The sequence below is a fragment of the Thermobia domestica genome, chromosome 4 (genome assembly GCF_964235325.1).
Source record: "Thermobia domestica chromosome 4, izTheDome1.hap1.1, whole genome shotgun sequence".
NCBI classification, from domain to species: domain Eukaryota; kingdom Metazoa; phylum Arthropoda; class Insecta; order Zygentoma; family Lepismatidae; genus Thermobia; species Thermobia domestica.
Window position 1 is genome coordinate 235,099,789 of NC_137457.1, and position 24,699 is coordinate 235,124,487.

A 24,699-nucleotide genomic window follows, 5' to 3' on the forward strand; every position below is an offset into this window, starting at 1 on the left:
GTCATCATTGGTTAAAATCCCATGAACTGGTTCCAAAACAGCTGAAACCAGTAATGCAGCAGAAAGTCCTGCTGTGTGTTTGGTGGACTGCTCGTGACATCGTGCATTGGGAACTGTTACCGGCTAGTCAGAGCAGAACATTAATGCAACTGTTTACTGTCAGCAGTTGAGCCGTGCTCAAGAAAAACTCAAAACCCTGGAGCCAGCACTTCTCAATCGCTAAGGGGTTTTCTCGTTACGGGACAACGCTAAGCCCCACATGGCTAGATTGATCCGGGACACCATCCTATGCCTTGGATGGGAAACACTATTGCAACCGCCATACTCCCCGGACATTGCACCGTCCGAATATCGCCTGTTCCATTCCTTGGACACTCACCTTAGAGAACTCCAGTTAAACTCCGTAGTAAAAGTGCAAAATACACTTGATACCTTCTTCGCTTCACGGTAAACCAAGTTCTACCGCGATGGAATCCATGCCCACCCCGAACGTTGGGAGAAGGTCGTTGATACTGATGGGTACTATTTTTGATCTTCCAGGTACGTCTTAGGCAGGGATGTAGCCACGGAGGGCCCATCGGGGCCAGCCCCCCCCAAATGATTTCCTGGCACTCCTAATGGCCAGATGTTAAAACATCATCGTGAATTACTTCGCTTCAGTCGTTTAAAAATAACAAAGTTTACATATAATTAATAATTTACGGTAAAATAGTATGGAAAAATAGTATTTTAACATACCGATCACAAAATAGTATGGTATTTCTTCCTTATAGCCATCCGAAAATAGTATGGTATACTTTTTGTGACAGCAGATTACACAATTTACGGCGATTTGTATTTGACAGTTTGAAGACAAACGTTTTGACAAGGTACTATAAATTCTACCATAAAACAATGGTACTAAATCGTAAGTACATTATATTATTTATATGCTGTAATTAGTGTTTTAAGAAAACTTTTTATCAGATAGAAAATTTGGTGAAAAGCAACGTTTTTATTCAGTTTTTCAGTTTGGAATTCATTCGCTTTTTTAAATGCTATTTCGTAAAACAGTAAGTGAGATATAGCTGTTAATCAAATAATTATGTCTTTTTCGTCACGAATAATAAATAACATTTTTGTCAGAGAATCTTAAATAAATTAAGTGCAATTTCAAAGAAAATCAGTCCTATGTATAAAAGTAACCAAGAAAGTTCTGTCGCTTTTTGTGGAGGTCTGCGATAATTGGCCCTCACTGGCGGCAGGGTTTCGTCGAGTCGAAACATATATCTCGTGTCGGGGTGTTGAAGTTACCACCGCGTAGCAGCGACCAGCGAGAACTTTGTTTTGGTCCGCACTTCTTAGATTCTTTGCGGAGAATCTTGAAGGAGCCAACACGAACTATCGCCAGTCATGTGCATGCGGTTATTATTATATATTATTTTTTCCTTGAGAATTGTTCCTAAAGTGAGCTCCGGGGGTCAAGAATAACCTCTGCCTCAACATCATGAAGTGAAAAATCTTGAGATAAGTGCGATAATTGCATGAATTTAGATGGCAACTGTCGTCGATCATTAGAAAGTGAGTATGGGAGAACTATGAAATAAAGTAAATAGACACGCGCGATTTTGTTACAAAATTACACCCATTTTATCTAATTCCAAACAGTTATCGTCGAATATACACGGTTAAAGGAGCACTCTGATTTACCCAATTAAAAAGATCTTAACGATTTATCCCTTTACAAGCGACGTTTCCTTCATCGCCTTCGTGGCGAAGTAGGAAGAACACTTGCCTAGTAATCATATGGTTGGTGGTTTGAGTCCCCTGCGGGGTAATTTTTTGATACTTTTTAAAGTGTTTTTAGACTCACCTTAATGTAAGTAAATCACACATATAGCCGATTTAACATTTTGGGGGAGTAATTTTGTGGTTCGTTGGCGCTTTGTCGCGTCTCTGCCGCTGGTGGTATAATTTTCAAAACGGTAGAGGGGCCACCGGGAATCGTCGCTGCGGCGTCGCCAATGTTTGGCGAGATGTCGCTAATTGCCCATTTGTGGTCCACCGACGCTTACGGCATGGGGACAATTCAGTGTGAATGGCGAAACCATTCAACAGCACTTTCATCAACTGAGAAAACACTAGAAGTTGGGTCGATGGGTCCCACATAACTTGATTCCGGGTCAAAAGGCAACGCAAGCAGAGACCTGTGTTTCTTTACTGTCTTTTCTGAGGAAGGAGCCATTTCTGGACAAGGTGTTGTCATGTGATGAGAAATGGGTCCTGTACGAAGTTCCACGGCGCCGTCATAATTGGTTAGCATCCCATGAACGGTTCCAAGACAGCCGAAACCAGCACTACACCAGAAGAAAGTCCTCCTGTGTGTTTATGAACTGCTCGCGGCATCGTGCATCGGGAACTGTTACCAGCTGGTCATCGCATCAATCAACTGTGTACTGTCAGCAGTTAAGCAGTGTTCAAGAGAAACTCAAAACTCTGGAGCCAGCACTTCTGAATCCCAAAGAGGTCCTTATGTTACAGGACAACGCTAAGCTCCTCGTGGCTAGGATGACCCGGGACACCATTTTACGCCTTGGATAGGAAACACTATTGTATACGCCATACTCACTGGATATTGCACCGTCCGATTATCATCTGTTCCCTTCTTTGGACAATCACCTTTAAAGGATGCCAACTCGAATCCCAAGTAGAGGTGCAAAATGCACTTGATACCTCCTTCGCTTCACGGAACACCAACCTCTACAGCGATGGAATAAATGGCCTTCCAGAACGTTTGCAGAAGGTTGTCGATGTATTCTTAATCTTCCAGATACGTGTTAGGTGACATATGAATGGTAGTGGGTGAGAAAGCAATAGAACTTTCTTGTTTACCTTTATAGATCGGTTCTGTGTATTGAAATAGTTATGAACAAAGGTATAATGTTTGGTCGGGGGCAGTAGTTCTTGGTTAAACATAATACAAACTATCTGTAATATAATTTATGAAATTATTATTATTATTATTATTATTATTATTATTATTATTATTATTATTATTATTATTATTATTAATAATAATAATAATAATAATAATAATAATAATAATAATAATAATAATAATAATAATAATAATAATAATAATAATAGTAAGAAGAAGAAGAAGCAGCAGCTAAAAACAGTGTTTTTAGTTTCCTGGAAGAAAACCAAAATTTTCCAGTTTTTTTCAGGCTTCAAAAACACTAGCTGCAACACATCTTTTTTTTAGATTGTAGCTCGCCCCCTTCAAAAACGACGAGCCTCTCCTACAGAAACCTGCTGGCTACACCCCTGGTCTTAGGTGACATATCGATGCTCTAAGGTGATAGGTCAAAAAGCGACAGAACTTTCTTCGTTAATTTTATACATACTATGTAAAACTACTGTATAAGTTCTAGTATCTCGAGTTCGGGAAATCGGAATGTCAAAATTCCTTCAGATTCGTGTTCCTCGTGGTCTAGTTTACAAAATATATAAAAATTAGTTTTGGCCCAGTTTGCTTCCGTGGTCACTTTATGTTCGAATATCTCGAGTTCCGAAATTCGGAATGTCAAAATTCCTTCAGATTCGTGTTTCTAGTGGTCTACTTTACAAAATATATAAAAATAAGGTGGGGTCTAGTTTGCTTCCCTGCAGCCGAAAAGTACATTGGAAGTGTCATCAAAGAAGTAACTTTAAAAAAAAGTGCGAAGGATCCAAGGTCAGTATTTGTAAAACACAAGTTCACATCAGTACTTACGGTTTAGAACTCCCCACTTTTCTGACTAAAATATTTCAACCCTAATTTATCTGTGACTTGTACAACCATCGAACAATCCCTTTCGCACAGTGCTGCATATATTACCATAATAGTCTTGGAGCAAATAAAAAAAGTTAAAACACAGACATAAATCAATACAATTGTCTCGACCAATAAATGCTTTCACAATTGTTAAAAGGTGTAATTAAAAACATCAAACATTGTTTCTGCTTTGAAAAGGACAAACAAGGTTTCGTTCATAAAACCGCAAACACGGTTTCGGGCGGCTTTCGCTTTCGAAAATTGCTTCTGCGGTTTCGGTTTTGAAAACCGCATTTGCGGTTTCGGTTTTGAAAACCGCTTTTGCGGTTTCGGTTTCGAAAACCGCTTTTGCGGTTTCGGTTTTCTCGCGGTTTGCTCGCGGTCTCAAAAACCGAAAACCGCAAATGTCACAAAAATTCAACAGCACTAATTTAAATAACATGGAGAATTTCTTCATCCTCCCACCCTTCAGACGCCGTTAAATTTTAAAATATTCACTTTTGGTAATTTTTCTGTTGATTAGTCCCGAAAAGCTACAATCATACGAAATTTAGTTATTGTAGCCCTACAGAAAGTACCCTATAATTTTGGAGGTGTGAGGATAGCCCATTTAAATAACATTGGAAATATCTTTCAATTGCCCATAAAACTCCACTTAAATTGGAAATTTTTATTTCTAGTGATTTTCTTAAAAAACTCTATGGAAAACGTACAAACATACCGAATTTCAAGTTTTTATTTCACTCAAAAGTAGCTAAAACATGAGATTATATGTCCAAAAAAAGGTCAGTTTAAATAGCATAGGGCACTTCTTTATGTACCCTTTAAACCCCCTAAAAATTAAAAATATTAACTTTTGGGAATTTTCCTGTGAGTTATTCCCGAAAAAGCTACAATCATGCCAAATTTTAACTTTCCAGGTCAACGGAAATACCCGTTATTTTATGTCAGTTCATGTCATGTAGTTTTATATATAATTAGGATTAGGATATATATATATACCAGAGATGGAGTGGGTCAGTGGGTCAAGTTTTCTGGGTGGGTCAGTGGGTCGTGGGTCAACAGCATGTGACCCACTGTGACCCACCACCCACCATGACCCACTGCAATCCACCGACTCAGTATGATCTACCGACCCTCTGCTCACTGCATTGTAGACAGTATTTTCTGAGGACTTTCCGTTCGAATTTGTTTCCGTTTTACTTTCAAGACCTTCATTTCCCTTTCTTTTCCACTTGTTTCTGTCTACTTACCTGAGGTGAGTAAATCTAACCAAGTGAAAAAAGAACTACAGGCACTTTTGGATATTGATATTTTTAATTGTAATAGTAGCAATACGACTTATACTACTACTTGGCTTTCGAGACTTGTAAGTTTTTAGAGCTAACTACTGGAAAAAATACATTTTTGAATCACTGTAATATATAAATTATTATATAAAAAATTGAATGTAACTATGTGTGCCTCATCATCACGGTCAAATTGAAAAGTCAAATGAAATTACTTTTGGTATATAGTTAGGTCTTAATCCAAATTGGGATGTTATATTGCTTTTATTACAATGCATAATATCCTAAGGAGGTAGTGAGGATCCGAAATTTTGCGGGAAAAAAATGAGTATCTCGCAAACCGTTAAACTTACGGAGCTGAAATTCAGTATATTAACTCTTTATTGAAAATAAACAGAGTGTGTCCTAGCATTTTTAAAATTCTCCTTTATGTGGGAGGGGGGGGGGCATTTTCTATAAATGGAAAATTGGTAGTGAGTTGGTTTGTAGAAATGATCGAAAACGATCGATGTTATTTAAAAAAAAAAATTAGAAACAAAAAATACAGTGCTTGCCTTCATATATCCATTGCTTTCTGCTATAATAATTGCTGAAGCTTATGTTTATTATATGGAGCGCTTACAGCACAGGGCAATCAAAAACGCGTGACTAAAATAGGCATAAAATTTGTACTGTAAGCTCAATTACACGGAAATTTGAAGTTTGGATTGTACGCATAATTGTATGGAAAATTTTACACTTTTCCTCCCTTTACGTTGGTCTACTTACTTTGATTTGGAACTTTGAAATTTCATCCTTTTTCCCACTGAAAAGTATTGATAATTCAACAAGGAAATAATTATACTATGATAATTAAATTGAAACTCATCGTAATTTGGCGCATGGCAAACAGCAGTGTGATAATTGAAGTTGAAAAAGGAGGGAAATTCCCATTCACCTCTGAACACTTTCCAGGAACCTCGTTTCCTTTCGCTTTCTAGACGGGGGAGGGAACTTGGTAATGGTATCAAACCTTCATGTGTAATTACAAAAATTAAATTTATGAACAAATAAGAAATCATCAGTTTATCAGGCTTTAATTGATAATTTATTCACAAGATTCCCTATCAAAGGCGTGGTAGATGAAGTTTCTGTTCTACATGGGTCGACATTGCCAACTGACATGGTCGATATGGAAAAGATGTTGTATGGCGATAGAGAGATTATATTTCTTGGTGAGTATTTCAAACCTGACCAAGAAAAATCGTTATCAGACTTAAATCTAACAAGCAGATTGTCGATGAGAAGTTGCAGAAATCGGGTAGAAATATTATCAATTTCCACGACAGAGTGCGAACGGGGATTTCCTCTTATGAATTTACAGATGACTGATATTAGAAATACACTAAGTGCTCAAACATTGTCTAATTTGTTGTTCATCAATGTTAATGGCCCACCGCTAGACAAGCTCAAAGTAGACGAGCTAGTTATTTCTTGGCTGAAGGATGGACATCATTCCACTGCGGATGATTTACCGCCAAAAAGTTACCAACAGGAAATAAATCCGATTTCAGATTTGTTTTAAGGTGGAAAATTACCAGTTACGGAAAATGTTTACTTGTATTACTAATGGCTTATTTGTGTTATTCTACTTTATACCAAATTTTTAGTAAGTCTCTTCTTTGCTTTAGGTAAACTACTTTGAATAAATATTCATAATAATTGTAATTATGAATATTTGTAACTTGAATTTAACGTGGTGTTTTAGTGATTACACAAATTACAATTATGAGCATACTTTATTGAGACGCTCTCACAGAGGGTACCCGAGCACCTTTATACCCTATGAACAACTGATTTTTCAAGTCTTTTGTGAGAAAAATACTGTGAACTGAGAAACCATAACCTTTTCCATATTGTACAGGGGTATTTTCCTGCGAATAGAAGTTTCTTTTGGAATGCGTTCAGAAATTAACACTTGAAAGAATACTCTCTTAGTACAAGTATATTTTAGGCACACACTAATTTCCCCCCACCTCGAACTGTTTCAATTTCCTCACTGACAAACACTTTACCATTTTATATCGTAAAGGTCAGATCCACTGTTATTGTAACAGAGTGGTGCTTGAGCGATTGACTAGAAATTTAAACTGCGATTAGTGACAATTTCACAGTCTTGTTTTATTACAAGTGTAAATTCTTTAGTCAGTTCAGAAGAGGCCGTGGATCGTGTTCAGAGTTGATGACGATGGATTTTGGTGAGTCAGAGTAGGTCAAAGTGGATGAGAGTGGTTCCTGGTGGGTGGTGGGTCAGAGTGGGTCACGGTGGGTGGTGGGTCAATGGGTCGTGGGTCACGGTGGGTGGTGGGTCAGTGGGTCGTGGGTCAAGTTTTCATTGACCCAGGCCAACTCTGGATTCCTGGTAACACCACCGCCAAGTAGAGAATTACCAGCGGTATATTGGAGATTATTCAATGCAATTGACAACAAAAGACATACAACCCCCCTTCAATACAACAAATAATGAGGATAGGCGGATTACAGAAATGCATCTGATTCTGTAAGTACTTATCGACAACCTCTTTTATAACATTTATCTGCCCCATGACCTTCTTCAGGTTCAAGGTATTTTCCTTCCTTCTCTTCGGAAGTTTGGTTCCTGAAAAAAAAAAGAAAAAGAAAACAGTGAAAGAAAGTACGGCTCTTTTTTCATTTAACATTTTCCATTTTCTTTTTCCACCAAAATTCAAGAAGTTTTTTCTTTTTCATTTCTTTCTCACTTAGTTCCCTTCCATTTACATTAAAGCCTAGCCTCCAAGCTAATTTAACCAAATTTCCTTCCTTTTTCATTTCATCGTTCCATTTCCATTTTCCCCTGATTTTTAGAGTTTCTTCACATTTTAACAATAAGTGTTCTAGTGTTTCATCTCCTTTAAAACATAGTTGACATTTTTCGTTCACTTCTTTAAATTTTTTCAATCTTACCCTTGTTTCAAGGCTCCCTGACCTGGCTTTGAAAAGTAAAATGCGTCGTAAATCGTTGTTCATATAATTTATTTTCTCATAACGCTTTTTATATATGTGTATATTCCTTTCAAACTGCTCTTCCTGACAACTTCTTCATACCATTTTCCTGCGCTTTCTCTTTAATTGTTTTTTCTGTGATTTTTGCCCAATTTTTATAATTTTCTTCTCTGTGCCAGCGGGTAGTTTGATCATACTTTCTTTCTAATTTCCTAACTTTCCTAAACCATTTTGTGTTCTCCCCTTTTCTCATATGTTTAGTGGCCTCATGCACTACTTTTACTAATCTTGTTTTTTCCATAAATTTTAATCTTCCAAGATATTTTGCTTTACTCATAACTTCTCTTTTTTCAAAATCACTTCATCCCATCTCTCCTGTTATTGTTACGTTTGCACTTAATTTATTTGCTCCTACGGCAAACCTTCCTTTTTGATTTTGTGCTTGTTGTAAAATACTCCTGGTTTTTTCCGTTAAAGTTATTACTTCATTTGCATATGTTAGCGCCGGTACCGCTACTTGTTTCCATAGTATTCTTGACACCTCATATCTATTGTATGACCACATTGCTTTATTTCTTATAAATGCTGTATATTTTTGTAGTTTATTTTTCAGTTTTTTCTCATGTTCAAGTAAGTTTTGTTCTCCATCTTCAAGTGTGGTTCCTAAAAATTCTATTTTTTCAGTCCTGCTTATTACTATGTTCCCTGCTTTTATATTTTGATCCTCTATTTTATTATTATTTTTTTGCACATTGTATCTAGGAAAAAATGAAACCACGAGCAAAAGATTTTTCCGAACACGAGAAATGTATTGCAATTTCATTAGTGGAAAAATGCAAAGACACTATTGGATGTAAACGGACTGACTTGGATCAAAGAAGTTTAAACCCGCAAATTCGGCCGTTCAAGCTTAAACCAAGTTTATCCACCATTTGACCGAGACTTAACTATGAACGTTGTTGGTGCAATAGACATTTACACCGACCTTGGTTATGACCCTCGTTCAACAGTTGAACTTCGTTGGTGCACACGGCCGTATGTCTCCACTAAAAACCATGAACTTCCTTTTTTCTTAATTTACTTTTAAATCAATTTCTTCTCCTTTTCTAACTACTGTTTCTAACATTTCCTTAATATCTTCAATATTAGTACTCATTAATGCTACATCTTCTGCAAATAGAGTGCTAGGGATATTTCTTACTTTTTCTTTTCCTTGCAATCTTAAGTCTAACCCTCTGTTTGTTTTGATGAATGCTTCTTCCACTTCATGTATGTATATCAGGAATAGAACTGGTGATAGAGGACATCCTTGTTTCAAACCTTTATTACTGTCTATCCATTTTGATTTTATGTTTCCCATTTCATATCTGTATTTGTTATCCTTATATAGTTACTTAAGAAGCATAATACATTTCTTTGATATTCCTATGTTTTCCATTACTTCCCATTATATATTTCTCTATTGTTTGGATATCATTGAAAATTGATTACTCATCATGTGTATCACACACCGTCTTGTTTTAATATTTTCTTTCAGCATACACTTTCAACCCGCCTTATGGCATATGTTCCAAGGTGGATATAATGAAAACATGGCGAAAAGAAGGTGGTTGACACGTTATCCCACCAGTCAACGAAAATATGCCTTGGCTAGGCTGTGGCAGGAATAAAAAAATATGCAGCCCGGTACAAGCAATCAAGACATTACAACCTTCCCCTCAACCTGAAGAAGAAGAAGAGCATGATGACATATATTTCTGTTAGGGGAGTTTTCTCTTAATTTTTTTTATTATAGGAACCGAATTTATTTAGCCTTGTCTCAGCGCGGAAGATTGCTTTTTTTAAAAGCCATTTCTGGTTATTTTTAGGAATTGATTTTAGCGACTTTTCATAGTTTGGTGTTGGCAGCACTGATTAAGAGGAAGAAGAAGAAGAAGAAGAAGAAGAAGGTGGTACTGTTACTCAAAGTTTATATCTGTAATATCGAAGCGCATGTTAATAATGATATAGCTAGCACGTGGCAGTTGGTAATTAACGAGAAGTGAGCGTGTGGAGTCTTGGAGGAATTCTTACAGTGTTTTCATATTTGTGATATCTGTGGTGCTGGTGGGTACCTTACTTTAAGGCATACGTGCAGTTTTAATATACGGATCCGCAGTACAAGTAGTAGTAGTAGGAATGGGATAGAAGCCCCGCAGGGGTTAATTGGGTTCTGTTCTCTACATAAAATGCGCAAATTAAAGACTTGCCCAAAGTTTTCTGTACATTTTACAATCTGTGGATCCGTATAGTAAAATGCATCTTTAGTATTTGTTAGCATGATAGACGTACGAATGTTTTGCAAGAAATCATGCCGTGATTACATAAGCTCATTCGATTATGCATATTAATAGTGGGGTAACTAGCGGGCCCACAATAAGGGAGACCCCAGAGCAAAATAGAACACTTTTTTTAAGTTTTGATTATGTTAGGATGTTAAAATTATATGTTGTTAAAACTTACAGGGCAAGTTTTTGCACAGCACTCGAAATAATTGTTAAAAATCATAATTCTTTCACTAATTACCTACTTATTGTCCCCTAAGGCACTAACGCTGCGTGACATGAATGTTATTGCTTGGCATAGATGAGGTTCAAGCGGGCCACAAGAAGCAATTGTTCAAGAGCTCCAACCTGTGGCAGGTGGGCACTAAATAGCAGGAATGCTATGTAACCAAGTCAGGTCTAGGTGAGGCTAGTTGGCTCTCGTGGAGGTGCGTCTGTAATTCGTAGGCGCGTCAGCGATGGTGAGCATATGCAAAAACTACTATTTACGAGTAAAGCACTCACATTTTCCATGTGACTGTCACAATAGGGGTTCACTCGAGCAGACGGCTCTATTAAAAATAAAATTTATACATAAAATACGATGTCAAACGCTTTTCGTACTTGACTTCAACCGATTCATCTGATCCGGTTACAATTACTAACACAGTGAAAGTAATGTACGATGTTAAGAATTATCCTATAAGTACAAGGGCCACAATGTTACTAAACATCAATTCAGGTGAAGCGGTGACTATGAACTTTGAGATCTAAATGGGGGGCTACCGCCCCCCAACCCCCCCGCTCAAGTACCATAAAAACATCCAAAATAATAATAATTAATCACACCACTACTATAAAGCTAAGATAAGAAGGGAAAATTAAAAAAAACAAAGAAAAGGCTCTAATCATAAATCAGTGCATGACAAAAAAAAAAAAAAAAAAAAAAAATACATCTCAACAAGACAATATGACAAGCAGCAGCGAACCAAATACTCTGCCTAATACTCAAATGCAAAACAAATCAAGAATAAAAATAATATGAATTAAAAAAAGAAAACACTCACCATTTCGCCATAGGAGAACACTCATGAATAATGAACTCATAACTGCTGATTCCACACACGAAAAAATAAGATACCAAGAACACATGTGCAATACTCAACATTACTGAAAAATGTTCCTTTCCGCACAAACGTCGTTTTATTAAACCGAGCACACTTGCTATTATTACAAACAAGAAACCAATAAACGTCCACTTTTACAATACGTCGAAAATATCTTCAGTTTAGACCACAACTATGATAGGTTTTCTCTAACTCAATTCAACCAATTCAATTACGAGCTTCCCGCATGCCATAAACAGCAGCACACATATATGCACACAAAACATGTGACATCACACTAACAAACTACCATATGACTACACAGACACCTAGTGGGAAAAATATGAATTAAGACGTCACACCAAAGCCACGAACAATTCCAAAAAGTGACTCACGCACAAACAGTTCGAGGAAGTGACTGAACCTATAAGAACCGATTAAAGTCACAGTTGGAGTCAAAGTAAAGACTTGCCGAAGTGAATTGTGAATATAAGTAATTTCTGTCATTATATATCATATTGAAATACGTTTTGAGTGGGAGTGAAAGTATTCTAAGTGTGACTATTTACTGAAGCGGAAGGCATAAGAATACAAGAATGCGAAAAAGGTGGAAATAAATGGAGGGAATGTTCTGTTCGTGTTAGCAATGGACATTTGCGATGGATATAATGTAAACATACGATTTTATTACAAAGAATTATGCGATAAAGAGCGTCATATTATAAAGTTTTAGCAGCGTCATGGTATGTTGAAACGTAAAATCAACTATGCGAAGTGTGGAAAAGAAGTAAAAATTAGACGAATTTCTCCTCGCAGCGGGCCATTTGTACCCGGGAAACTAGTGAAGCCATTTTGAAAGTAAGAGTTGTTTCGATTATTTAAGTGTTTTTGAAGGTATAAGTTATTGCGGATGTTTTATGTATTTTTCCACTATCTTTTTTATGCGTATGCCCACCGTCGCTGACGCGCCTGCTCCCTACGGACGGATTCCCTGCTGCGCTCCTGCCCTCACTCGGTTGGATAGCATTCGTGCTTTTTAGTGGCCACCTAGCACAAGTTGGTTCGTGGTTTATGTATTAGCTCCTGATATAGTGCATGCTCTGCTAGAAGAAATCGGAAAATGCAGTAAATGTGTGAAAATTTTAGTAGAGCCGTCTGCTCGAGTAATGCCCACAAGAATTATATACGGCAAGAATCTTAACACGCAGGTCCTCCTCCCGGTCCACGACTCAGAGGACAAGTTAAGTGAATACGACAAAGTAAACTATTTCGAACTAATAACTAACTAAAGTACCACTTGCATAAAATGATTTCCTCCAATAATCTACTTGTAAGATAGAGTTGTTGTGAGCTGGGGTCAGCACCCCCTAACCCCCAAACGTATAGTATTTTATAATATGTTAGAAGGAATCCTTCAATGCAAGTGGAATTTTCGTTAATTAATAATTTTGAAGATAACTCTACTTTGGCCAAGGCGGTGATATCCTATCACTATTATTCACAGGTTGTCACTGGTTCCTTGCTGTTCCTCATTCACATGGGTGTAGTTTGTATATTTTCTCACTAGATGTTGTTGCAGTTCGATCTCCATAGTATTGCCGAGCGAGCGTCAGCGAGTGAAGGCGGGTTAGAAACCCGCAGGCAGGGTTAAAAAAAAAAAAAAACAGGTATTTTTGAAGAAGCAACTCACCTGGGCCCATGTGGGTATTTTCGGGTTTAATAGGGTTTTTTCGAAAAATATTTCTGTCTTTGGGGTAAAAATGTTAAAATATGATTTACATATCAAGATTGTCATTGTCACAACCTGCAACAATTTTCTATTCAGTGCTGTTTTGAGAAAAATGGCCGCCATTTTGAAATTTTATATTGGATAGCCGAAAAAATTATACAGCAAATTTAGAATGTCGTGTGCTTCTACCCTCAAAATTTCAACTTAAAAGGTCCGAAAATTGCACCATGTAGCATCAGGGTTTGCCTAAGTGGGTCCAGCCCGAAAAAACCCGCCGGGCGTTTTCGGGTTGGACCCACCTGAAAAAACTCACTTCAAAACCCACCTGGGTTTTTGACCTTTTTGTTAGTATATTATTGGTACAACTAAGGTGATCACATTGAAAGTGGTTTTTATCAGATATTGGACTTTCTTTGGGCGAATTAGATGCTTTCATGTTAAAGCATACAACAACATTCAACGTTAGACCTATATAAAGTTCTGAATGTACTGAATGAATAAAATAGCTTACCTTAGCTTGAGATAATTATAGAACAAATTAATGAATGGATTGTGTTTATAGCCTGTTTAAAGTAAAATATGCAGTTTTATATTTTAGAAAATACTTTCCGTGAACAGTGTGCTCGCCGGGGGACGTTATCCGCCATACATTTGACGAGTTTAAGGCGGTAGGTGCCAGTATCAGCAGCAAATATGTAAATACATTTGTATTATTTCATACATTTGATGGTAACACAAGTATTCTTCAGTAAAATTTTGTTTTCCAACAACAGTAGTGTAATTCCGTCATTAGTTGCTACTCTTCAAATAAGCATCCTGTAGGATCAACACCAGCAATAGCGTAAGAATTCTTGTCAGATTTAAGAAGCTTAATGCTCGGAGTTCCGAAGACTATGTAACTACTATTTCAAGTGCTGAATTCAAATTTCCGTACTGGTGGAAGTGTCGATGTACAGTAAAGAAAAGTACATTTTCGGGAAAAACACGTCGTGAAAGAAGTGCTCGGGAAATTCTCGCAATTGAATGCACAAAGCATCGGAAGTGAATACGTCAACAATAAAACTATTTATTTTAAGCTGGAAGATATTTAAATTCATTTAAGGCAGTTTGAAACACTTACTTTATAAAATGTGAATTATCTCTTTGTTAATTGTTTTAAATTCATTTTCAGGAAAGAACCGTCTTGCTAGTACTAGGGAAATTCCCGTAATTGAACGCGCTAAGTATCGGAAGTGAGCTTCAAAAACAAAATCATTTATTTTACGCTGTAAAATATTTACCATGAATGATATCTTTGTTTTAAATTAATATATTTGGTATTCATATTTGGCGAACGTTACTAAGGCTCCTGGGATGACTTGATCTACACTTGTTCGTTTGCCTGTACCACACACACATTACAGGGTACAACTTTCGGTCTTTTAAGTTTAAATTTTCAGGGTACAAGCACGAGTCACACTAAATTTCCTGTATAGATTTTGGCGGCATATCAACGTAAAATTTCAAAATGGCGGCAATTTTATTTAAAATAGCGGGTATCCACACTACAAGGCGAAATTTTGGGTCCGCAGTTCATGTCTTTTTTTCTGTCTTTCATTAATGGGAACTGTAACTAACTGCGGAAACCGGTTCAGATGAATCGGTTCCGGTCACTGCCTTGCCTAAAGTAAAGACTTGCCATTTTGAATAATTTATTTTGTCGTAATTCACCCAACTTGAAAAAAAAAAGCCACATAAAAAAATGTAGAGCCATAAAACGCAAACACAACGGATCAAGAAGTAGAATACTAAAAGAAACTATAAAATGTACGCAGAACACACGAGGTTAAAGCAATATATTACCATTAGACAGATTCACACAATACAGTCGTATTCCCCGTCTATCGCCAATGAACAGTTCAACATCGACTCCGAATACGAAAATGAGACTGAAGGGAATTTCGGATAAAATAAAAGGCAAACTAAAATAAAATTTATGCGTCACGTGAAATCAAAGGAACAAAAAAAAAAAAAAAAAAAAAAAAAAATTATCTAAAATTATAATTAAATAGAACATTATTATTATTACTTTTGTGTATAAAAGAATAGACTTACATATGACTAGTGTGGTTAAGTAAGCAAACTTGGTAATGGACTGTTCAAAGATTAAAGTTCAAGGCTTTGAGTTTCGGTAACAAAATATTTCAACGATAACAAAGTCCAAAAACTGGATGGAAACAACACAGAAAAGAATAAGGAACCGTAACAAGGTACTTAAAATATATTTCATTAGTTCTATAAAGGGGGCCTGTATTCTATTGCCTTCCCGTTATATAGTTACACTTTCTCACTGCCTCACTTGGTGAATGTCAGCTTCTTTCTACCAGTTCTTGGCTTGTATGATGTTGAGAAACTTGGTCATGATGTGTCTTTTTGCTACAGTCTCACGTTTGAACATAAATGGAGCTAAGCATAACGAAAAATCCATTTGTCTGTTGCATGTTTTGGAGACATTTCTTTGCGGTTCTTCAAGTGCGGTTAGTTATCCTTTCGTTTCAAATGTCTATCTTTCCCAACATTGGGAAAGATCACGTTCCCTTTTAATATAACTTGATACTCAATTTCGCATGAACACTGCACTCTAAACATCGCAAACGTTCAATTCGGTTCGCATTCGTTTTCCACAATTATTAGTGTTGTATCCCGATCTTTCCCCAAGCAGCCAAGATTCAGTGCACTCGTTTGGCGTTTGTTGTTTCAAAGTGCTACTGTTTGTTTTCTCAAAGTGCTACTGCTAGGTAGGGATGTACCGATATGTCGGTATCAGTGATATCGGCCACTTTTTGGAGTATCGGTATCGGCAAATGGACCTGATATTTACCGATACATTTTCCTAACTATTTGGTCTAGGAATTAATTCGTGCGGGTGGACAAGAGATGGCGCAACGAACGGAGCGTCCCACAGTTCCGTGTATCCACACATGTGTTTCAAACCCCTGTCATCGCGTATCGTTCGTAGTATAGGGCAGTGGATTAAAGCGTCAACAACAACAGTTTGTAGTTAAGTGAACATGGCGCAATTTGTGCCTGATAAAGTGTTTTTGCGGGGTGTCCTGCTGCATTACTTTAACATGCAGAAAAGTGCGACTGAAAGTCATCGTATTTTGGTGGAAGTGTATGGTGACCATGCTCTAGCTGAGCGAACGTGTCAGAAGTGGTTTGCACGGTTTAGAAGTGGTGATTTCGGCTTGGCAGACCAAGAGCGAGCTGGACAGCCAAAAAAATTTCAAGACGAAGAATTCACAGCATTGCTCGAGCAGGATTCGTGTCAAACGCAGGAACAACTTGCAGCAGCATTAGGCGTTGATCAAACAACAGTCTCCAAACGCTTGAAAGCCATGGGAATGATTCAAAAGATGTCACATTGGGTTCCACATGAATTGAAAGACAGAGACGTTGAAAGACGAAAAACCATTTGCGAATTGCTGCTTCAACGACAGAGCAGAAAGGGGTTTCTGCATCGAATTATTACGGGTGATGAGAAGTGGATCCATTACGAGAACCCTAAACGAAAAAAGGCCTGGGTGAAACCAAATGAACCAGGTCCATCACAACCAAAACGAGATATTCACTGTGCAAAGGTTATGCTGTGCATATGGTGGGATATGAAAGGTGTGGTGCACTATGAGCTGCTGCAACCGGGTGAAACTGTGAATGGAGAACGTTATCGACGACAATTAATGCGTTTGAAGCAAGCTCTGGCCAGAACACGACCAGAATGGGAGAACAGACATGATAAACTTATTGTTCAACATGATAACGCTCGCCCACATGTCGCAAAACCGGTCAAAACCTATTTAGAAAATGTCGGATGGGAAGTTTTACCCCACCCGCCGTATTCACCAGACGTTGCTCCTTCGGACTACTACTTGTTCGATTGCATGAACAACGATTTGATTGGACAGCGGTTTACTTCTTCAGAAGATATCGAAACATGGGTCTCTGACTGGATCGCTTCCAAGGATGAGGACTTCTTTCGCCACGGAATCCGTACATTGCCTGACAGATGGGCGAAAGTGGTGGCTAGCGATGGACAATATTTTTCTTAAGGTATTTATGTATTTTGTGTTTGTACTACAGCTTCAATGTGTGCGTACCAACCGCACGAATTAATTCCTAGACCAAATATTTTCAATTTGTTTAGTATTAACAGTGAAGCTTATATTTCATCGATTTCTTTTAGACTTAAAGTTGATCTAAATTATTACCAATTGTACAATCACTTTCTTTCTGCATGTGTACACCTTTAATTTGCACTACGCTACTCAACTGATATTTTTAGTCCCTCTATGCAAAATAGTGGTGAAGAAAAGCCAAAGGTCCTCAGTCAGGATCATGGGCGCCTGAAGAAAATTTTCTAAGGAAGGCCCATTCCTTGATTGCTATATTACGTCTGGTATTTAATATACGTGGTTTGCTATATTACGTATACATTTTCGTGAGTCAAGGGGGCCGGACCCAACCTGCCTTCCCCCTTCGGGCGCCCATGGTCAGGATAAGAGACCCGTCATTCTGTCCTAAACGGGACAGAGGTTTCGATTCAGAAGAAAATGTTATGGAACAAGCCCACTTTGTCGTTATTTTCTCCTACTTACTGGTTAAAAACAATTAGTTCTAAAATTAGTTTTATCGTTTTCGACTTCGGTTAAATAACCCTCTTATTTTTTTAATGATATACATAACAACACCTGGTTCACCACGCATATTTTTTTTTTTAAATAAAAATTTGTAAGGATAGTATCCGTTTGTAGTATTCTATATGTATGCAGAGTTGGGAGGGGTTAGGAGGGAGCAGTTGCCCTCCACTTTTTTGAAGTGATCCCTTAATGTATATGGTTTCATTTGGAAATGTAAAGTTTTTGTACGTATTACTGGTTCATAGAAAAAAAAATGGTGCCATATAATATTTGCCGTGGCGTGAGTACGTACTGGTTATTTGTCTTCCCGTGGTGTTAAGAAAGCTACATGAATTGCGTTTTAATTGCCATGGAAAATGGCCCAAAAACTAACCTTTTGGAGCGCAATAATTCCAGCGTACTTTCATTTCTTCTAACAAGGGCTCATATGTTAGTCAGCGGCTTTGAAACTAATTGAGAGAACATTTCGCAAAACAAGAATAGTCTTTCACAAGTTATTCTTTAATTGCACAAAAATGAAACAGTTTTTAAAATGTCTTTTTTTTTTCTTTTTAATAGTAAGGAATATTGATTAAAAAGAGAGTAATAAGAATCAACTTCTAGTTTTCTGTTGTTTTGCCTACAACATTTATAATATTCCACAGTTACAAATTGGTGGCGAGAGAAAAAAAAATGTTAATTTTTTTACCAGCAAACACAACAATGCTCTTTTCCCAGGCACAACAAAGCCCTTTTCATTGGCTTTTTTCTTTGAACAGTAAACAAGAAAGAAACAGTTGTGAATGCTCGAAGAGCATTGCCAAAACGAACTTTCAAAATTTATATGTAATTGTATATTAAATTTATTTGATTAAATTCAACTTACATATTTGGAACCTACATATTGGGGGATCTGTTTAATTAGCTATATTGAGCTGTCACTTTTTATAATATGTACTGTATATATATATATATGAAGAAAATGAAGATATAACCAGTGGCTACCGGTTACTATTTGTTAACAAAAAGGTTCACATCCTTTTAGGTATTGATCAACATCAATATCATCTTTAATACACAATAACACTGAGCAAGGCTATGTGATAATATGTATTAAGAAAAGAAACTATCACGTAACAGTTTCAGCACAATAACTGTATCTTCATCAGACTTCCACTCCAGTTCTTGTGTTGAAACTGTTACGTGATAGGTTTTTTTTTTTAAATATTATCACATAGCCTTGCTCAGTGTGTTATTGTGTATTAGTACAAAATGGAAGCAAGGCCTGATAGAATAATCATCTCTCTATGACTTACGGTTCGTTAGATATGGCTTCTTAAATCTCCCGAAATCGGAACATTTTTGCCCATATCTGGGGAGCGGTGGCCGGTTGGCCAGTGTCCACTGGTTATTATCTAGTACCAAATGTTCACCATCCTCTTATGCATTGATGAATACCAATATCATCTCTCTATGACTTACGGATCCCGAGATATGGCTTTTTAAATCTCCCGAAATTGGATTTTTTTTTTTTTTTTTGGTCAATATCTTGGGAACTGTAAGTCATAGGGAAATTTAGTGTTGATCAATACCTAAGAGAATGGTGAACATTTTGATACCAAATAGTGACCAGTGATCACTGTCTAACTGGCCACTGGCCAAATCACAATTTTCCAGACAGTATTTTACGATGTTCGTGAGCAAGGAATCGAATCTCTTCTTGGATCTTCGTTGTTTAAGAATACAAAGGGCTGCTACCTACCTGCGTTGCTCTTGTCAATTTACTTAATAAAATATGAAATACGATATACGGTATTTTAACTGAAAAATAGTATCCTATTAATTATACAGCCTTTAGTCAAAGTGTACAGCCTTTATACAAGAGACAATCAGGAAAACTAACATTGATATACAAATATATACAAATATTCAAATCATGTCCTACTCCCTTCCCCCCACTTTTAACTTCCTATCGCTGCCACTGTATGTATGTAATAGAAACTAGTAAATGCAATGTAACTATCAAAGTACACTACCACTTTAAATATCAATCTCTCACTCTTTACAATTAAGTTTACACTATATAAGTATTTGCTGCTTTTTAGTTTATTTTATGTGAGCTGGATTAAATTTAGAGGAAATATATTTTTTATGTGGAACCTAATATGAATTTCTGCTTTTGTCTTTGTATGTTAAATTTTGGCCGTATATCTAATATACCCTATTACAGTGTTGATCATTTCATTTATTCTGAAAATTCCTGATAATATATAAGAAATGTGTCGAAAAGTATGGGTATCGGCAGTATCGATCTCTTCAGTATTGGTATCGAGTATCGGTGAAAAAGCAGCATCGGTACATCCCTACTGCTAGGTCCGGATTCTAACCCAATATGAGTCTGTGACGCCAAACAGTAATCGCTGATACTACACTTCAACGAGATTTCACGTATGTTCATATGTCGGTTCCTGCTTTAATAGTTTGTTTCATTTTGTCACCTGCAGAAATTTCTTCGTTATAAATATGCCTTTTCATGCAGAGAATTTTACCTCTATATATATATATTCCAGAATGTGGTGTGCGAAAACTTGACCAGCACCGTTAAGAAATTGTGAAGTTGCAGCTGTATATCATATTTTGGCTGTGACGACAATATCTGAGCTACCAGGTATTATTCAGTAAACTAAAAGCCAACAAAGCATACACTGATCAGCCGTTACTTTTTGAACGAAATCATAGCTGGCGTAAGACACACGGGCCACAGCAGAACCGCTCGCCAGTCGGTGATAGGGATCCCACTCGATTAATGAGTGTAACGCGTATGCGTGGAATGGGAAAGGGCTTGATAGGGTGATCAGAGGGCTAAGAATGGCATTTCAGAAACAGCGCGACTTAGGCGGTGTCTGCAATCTACCGTGCTTCGTGTCTTCCAAGGTTAGAAAAAGGATCGTCAGATCATCATCAAAAAGCAAACCACAAAAAATGGGAAGGCCACAACTAATTAGAAATATTTGTCGTCGGAGACTTTCGAGGTTGGTACAGCAGGATAGCGCAAAATGTGTGATACGGTTAATAGCAGACTTCAACTTCTTCAGCAAATCATGCAGTTGCAACCTTTTGGATGCAACCCAAATATTATTTTTAACTATTATCCCTATTATTTAATCAACTCATGTTAAAGATCCTTGGTTTCATTCGTGGTAAAGTCCTATGAGGAGAATTAGTAAGAATGTTAGTTTAACGAGGGATCATGATAATATATTAGTGTTGTTGATGGTAATTGTTATTGGTAAAAGAAGGGCAATTTCTACATCAAAAATGAGGAAGATTGCTGCAGTAAGGAAGAACCATAGGGAGAAGGGGATTCGAGCAGATGATTTAGGGTCAAAGCCACACTCAAAGGGAAAACTTTTTCCTCGATCATTAATGACTTTTTTTAGAGAGAAGAGTTGAGATGTCTATAACAATTAGACAAATAATAATGGGGTCATTCCATGTGAAATCAACAAATTAAACAGGGATTTCTGACCCGACCATCTTAATTTTTTACCAAATTTTAGTATTTCGTAGGGATGGTCGAGATATGGAATTGTGCAAAGTTGTAGCTTCCTGTGTGGCGAGGTTTCTGAATTATGGGGGCTCAAAAGTACGAAAAAATCGTCCACTTTGGTACATACACGAAACTTTCGGACTACACTGCTCTTGATCTAATTGATGTAGAGAGCTGATTCTTGTTTTGTTAGAAAGAGCATAAAATAAGCTTTCCAACAATATATCGCATGCCTAATTTTGAAAGAATATCTGTTTAAGGTCACCCAGTGTGACCTTGAACTTTTGCGGATGCATATCTTCGATTTTTCTAAAACTTGCATATAAGTTACACATAAGCTTACTCTATAACATAACGGAAATACAAGTTGGGACAGTAATGGGAACTTTCAATAAAATTGTGTTTTTAGTAACAATTTGTTTGTACCAGACAGAGTTTTCATGTGTAAAGCAGTTTGCAACACTGTAGCATTGCACAACAGCATGATAGATTGCGCAGTCATCTGCTACAGAAAGGTTTGGAAGATTGAGAGGTGTGGACACGTTAGTTAGAGGAATGTGTTGATAGGGGACTGAGTCCACACGTTCAAATGTACGATTGAGGTGTTTATGTGCTGGTGCTGACTTTGTACTTGAAAATAGAAGTTTGATTGTGGTGTCTGTTAAGTCAATGTTCCAATGGTCAGTCTTATTTAACGAATTGTTATATCAGAATAATGTCATCCTCAAGATTCAAGAAGACAGTTTGCTGCAATGCATTTAATATAGAAGGTCAAAAGAATTTGAGAAATATGTTGCCGTGGATGATTTCAAAGTGTTCATCGCTAAAAGATTAATTTTAAATTTGTGACTCCTGTCGTAAGAATGTAGCAACACCTTGTGATACGAGTGCGACTCCTGTAATAACAGAGAATGTGATGATTAGCAGCACCAATACTGGAAATAGTGATATTGAGCAGTGCGTCAAAGAAAGTGCGTTGGAATCTCTGAACCACAGCCCAAAAGATCACAAAATTATTAGACACTTCTACAGAGTATGGGAAGCAAAATGCAGCAGAAAGTGCAATTATAATGCAGTTGAAAGAAAAAAATCGAACAGCAAATAGAAGTGTGCAAGTAAAATTGCTCACTGTACTTCCAAAATGTTGACCTGTCAGAAAACATCAGCAAGAATTTCACTGCACTAACTACATGGCTTGTAAAGCAAAAGAACTTACTCATCAACAATTTTCATATCTTAAGGATCTGAAAGAAAAACTTTTGATAAACAGTGCATTGTTCTCTCCGATTTTGCAGAAAATTATTCGTTCGTTTTCCTAGAAGCGTCACAAGGTTTCCACTGGAATAATGGTCAGGCAAATATTTTGCTTATACTCCAGAAATTCCCAGACGTCTACAGTTATAACTGACAATGTGATCGTCGAATATGACTGTCTCAAACATGATACAATTTTAGTGCAACTATTGCAGAAAATAGTTATCACCTTTCTGAGAGATAAATTCGGTTCTGAAGATTTAACAAAAATTATTCTATTTCTCCGATGGAGCAGCAGCTCATTACAAAATTCACAAGAACTTAATCAATATTAGATATATTAAAGCGATTTTTCCGTACCTGCTTTTTTTTTTTTTTTTTTTTTTTTTTTTTTTTTTTTTTTTTCCGCCGCCGCACATGTAAAAAGTACGTGTGAGGGTCTCGGGAAACTTGAAAGAGACTTGCTGCAAGACCAAGTTTGAAAAGGCCTTATAGTGACCAGATAATAACACCAAAATAATTATATGATTGGGCAAGGCAAAATATAAAACATATGGCCTTAAAATATGTCACTAATAAGGAATACGCAGCGGAAGTGTCACTCCTGTGGCTTTCGTGGTACGTTATTTTTTTAAAAAAACAAAATCTTTTCCAGCTTGTTCACGATAGCTATTGCTTATTATTATTATTATTATTATTATTATTATTATTATTATTATATTAAATGCAGTGTTGCAAACTGCTTTATACATTAAAACTGTCTGGTACAAACAAATTGTTACTAAAAATACAATTTTATTAAAAGTTCCCATTATTGTCCCAACTCGTATTTCCGTTATGTTATAGAGTAAGCTTGTGTGTAAATTATATGCGAGTTTTAGAAAAATCGAAGATATGCATTCTCAAAAGTTCAAAGTCAAAAGGTCATACTGGATGACATTAAATAGATATTCTTCCCAAACTAGGCATGTGATATATCGTTGAAAAGCTTATTTTATGCTCTTTCAAATAAAACAAGAATCAGCTCTCTACATCAATTAGATCAAGAGCAGTATAGTCCGAAAGTTTCGTGTATGTACCAAAGTGGACGATTTTTTTGTATTTTTGAGCCCCCATAATTCAGAAACTTCGTCACACAGGTACTATACGACGAAGTATTTACATATAAAATTTTACCAATATTTACCAACTTTGCACAATTCCATATCTCGACCATCCCTACGAAATAATAAAATTTGGTAAAAATCTAAGATAATCGGGTTGTGGGCTTTGTTGATTTCATATGGAATGGCCCAATGGTTAGTAGGGCGGTCGTTAGAATTGTGTTAATTGCCTATTTCATTTAAATGATCATTTTGATTGAAATTCAAATATACTTTATATATTAAATAGGCAAACCTCTTCATCAATAGATAGAAATATAAAGGAATAATCATACTACGTCTGCAAAGTGTGAATACCAGGCGGCAGCTTCAAATCCCAAGTGGTGTGTAGGAGAAAAGTGTGATAGGAGATGGCGTAATAGACAGGTGGCTAGAAATGTAGAGCCAATAATAACATGAAGGCCATGAAAGCCTGTTGCTATAAAGAATGTCGAGCCATAAACAGCATCTGCAATGGTGAGTGGAGCTTCATAATATTCGTATGCTTGTAGTGCTGTGAAATATAAGCCTAAAAGGATCGTGAGTAGCAGTGGGCAAATCATGAATGTGTCTGAGCATGCATTTCCTCCGTACGTTGTTAAATATGGGGCTCCACACCTGACGTCCCACATGTATACCATATTAACCACACAGCATAATTGATAGCAACTGGAATGGGACATGCCAACCGTTATTGGACCTTAGAGCGATGGCACAACATTACATGGTCCCACAAATCACGATACTGCCTTCGTCACATTGATAGCAGGTCAGAATCCGCCGTCTTCCAGGGAAATAGCTACTCGAGACAGGTAGAGCAGAGTGACGACAGACCTGTAGTGTCTTGGTTATAATTTGAGGAACTTCCACAT

At 36.9% G+C, this 24,699-nt stretch overlaps 1 protein-coding gene across 1 annotated transcript in view; it reads left to right on the forward strand.

Moving 5' to 3' along the window:
- Positions 1–10,012: 10,012 nt before the first annotated feature.
- The window catches only part of Ns2 (nucleostemin 2), a 40,882-nt gene continuing 26,195 nt past the window's right edge, over positions 10,013–24,699 (forward strand). The window contains exon 1 of the mRNA XM_081755591.1: positions 10,013–10,194. The gene's annotated coding sequence lies outside the window, so the exon portion shown is untranslated. The remainder of the gene's footprint in view (positions 10,195–24,699) is intronic.